At 38.6% G+C, this 2,500-nt stretch overlaps 1 protein-coding gene and 1 pseudogene across 1 annotated transcript in view; one reads left to right on the top strand and one right to left on the bottom strand.

Annotated features, from left to right (window-relative positions):
• Window positions 1-2,500, top strand: part of LOC149131566 (uncharacterized) — a 209,935-nt gene that overhangs the window by 74,480 nt on the left and 132,955 nt on the right. The window lies entirely within an intron of this gene.
• Window positions 426-533, bottom strand: LOC128250497 (U6atac minor spliceosomal RNA; annotated as a pseudogene).

The following is a 2,500-nucleotide window of genomic DNA, read 5'->3' as shown; positions in this document are numbered from 1 at the left end:
CTTTTGATCTTACATACATTGTCCTCTCTTCCCTTAATCATTACTGACTCCACTGAAATTTTCCTCAAGCCATCTCATTCCTTGTGCCTCACACACACACTTACTCAGAGACACAAAATTCTCACTCACACATTCACACAAACACACACACACACACACACATCTCCAGCTCTTTGCTTGATCCTCACATATGAAGAGAAAAATTTTGTACCAAGAAATAACCCTAAATTGAATTCTTCAAACTTAGTTTCCTGGGCATTACAGACAGCTGGGGTGCCTTTGCAATTAGCTTATAAAGGTCCCTATTTCTTATTTTAAATGAAATATTTTATCGATGACACTTGCCCAAAGTACCACACAGTGGGACTGAACCTGGAACCATGAGGTCAGGAAGCAAACTTCTTACTACACAGCCATGCCTGTGCCTAAAATATTACATTGCTCTGAAGTAGAGCGCAATACCCATATGTATTAGATTTCTTCAACTGATCTCTTCTGTCCTTGTCAAGGGCAGAGCTAACCCTCTCTTACACATATTTTAGATCTTTGATTCTTGCTTCCATGCTTCTGTCAACTTTGGTTTCTTTGTTTTGTTTTTTTGGGGGGGAGGTATGTTCGTTGATCGCAAATTCTTTGAGAAGATCAAATATAGCACTAACCAAATCTTTTGACTTACAAGAATGAAGCAATGGAACCTTATCGTATTGCAAGAGCTTTGTGAGAGACATTTCCTGAGTTGGCGTTGGATCTGGTCGAATGTAATGTTCAGATTCAGCGAAACTGCTGACCTTGCAGTGGACAGAGATAAATGACAAAAGCTGATTGGTCTGTGTTGAGTGCACAACATCTATCAGGTTGTGATTGCATTGTGGGATACTTCTTTTGATAAAAGAGGTAAAGGATCTCATTTATCTTCAATTTTCTATTTATTGCAGTCATTGGGCTGCGGCCATGCTGGAGCACTGCCATAAATGGTTTGGTTGAATAAATCAAGCCCAGTACATGCTTTCTTTCCTGACACTGATACTTAGTCTATCGGTCGTCTATGCTGAACTACTAAGTTGCAGGAATGTCAACAAACCAACACCAGTTGTCAAGTGGTATGGGAGACACACACATAGACACATACACACACAGACACACACACACAAACACAAACACACACACACATAGACACACACACACATAAACGCATATGCACACACATAGACACACACACACATAGACAAACACACAGACACACAAATGCATAAACACACACAAACACACACACACACACACACACACACACACACACACACACACACATTGGCACATGTGCAGCTATGTGGTAAGAGGGTTTGCTTCTCAACCACTGATGAAATCTACATGGATTTGGTAGAGGGAAACTAAAAGAAACCCCATTGTGTATATGAGTGTGTTTGTGTGTGTGTGCTTTTGTGTTTGTCTCTTACCACCAGTTGACAACTGGTGTTGGTTTGTTTATGTCCCCATAACTTAGCAGTTCAGCAAAACAAACTGACAGAATAAGTACCTGGCTTTCAGGCTTTGAAAAAAAAAAGCACTGCACTGGGGTTGATGTATTCGACTAAGCTTTTCGTTGCAATGCCCCAGCATGGCCACAGTTCAGTAACTGAGATAAGTAAAAAAAATAAAAGACAAAAGAAAAGATGTCAATGAAGGGCTTCCACATAGTTTTCATTTACCGAATGAAGCATAGGTCAGCCTGGTCCAGGGTTATAGTAGAAGATACTTGCCCAAGGTACCACACAATGGGACTGAACCCATGACACACGTGGCTGCAAAAAGCAGGCTTCTTAACCACACAGCCATGCCTGCTGAAGAATGGCGAAAGCAAGAATGCGTATGTGTAAGTACACGTATATATATGTGTGTATGTATGGACATGTATCTATATGTATGTGTGTGTGTGTGTGTGCATCAATGAAATATCTTTACATACAGACACATACATGGACACACAGACACATGTATGACACACCAGTTTCCCGTGAACTTCCACACACAGGCAACTCTGTCTTTGATCTGTTAACATAACACCGTCACCGGCGCCATCTACCTTGATCCATCGTACACCCCGACACTCGCGTCTTTCCCTTTGATCCATTACAAACACTTACACACTCTCCTCTCCGTTCATCTCTTCCAGAATTTAATGTGACAATATATCGCAGGATGTTCCTATTAACAATATACCAGCCTACACGCACACACACATGTGTGCGTGTGTGTGTGTACATATATATATATATATAAATATATACATATGTATATATATAAATATGTGCAGGTACATATACATGTTAATATGTATATACATACATATATATATATACACACACATATATATATATATATATATATATATATATATATATGTATATAGTTATAAACACATATATATACTTACCTATATATTTATACGTATATTCATATATATATATATTCCTATGTAATTATGTATATATATATATATATA

This window comes from Octopus bimaculoides, chromosome 21 (assembly GCF_046866305.1).
Source record: "Octopus bimaculoides isolate indiv1 chromosome 21, ASM4686630v1, whole genome shotgun sequence".
NCBI classification, from domain to species: domain Eukaryota; kingdom Metazoa; phylum Mollusca; class Cephalopoda; order Octopoda; family Octopodidae; genus Octopus; species Octopus bimaculoides.
The sequence above is the reverse complement of the archived record's forward strand: the minus strand, read 5'-3'. Positions and strand labels throughout refer to the sequence as shown.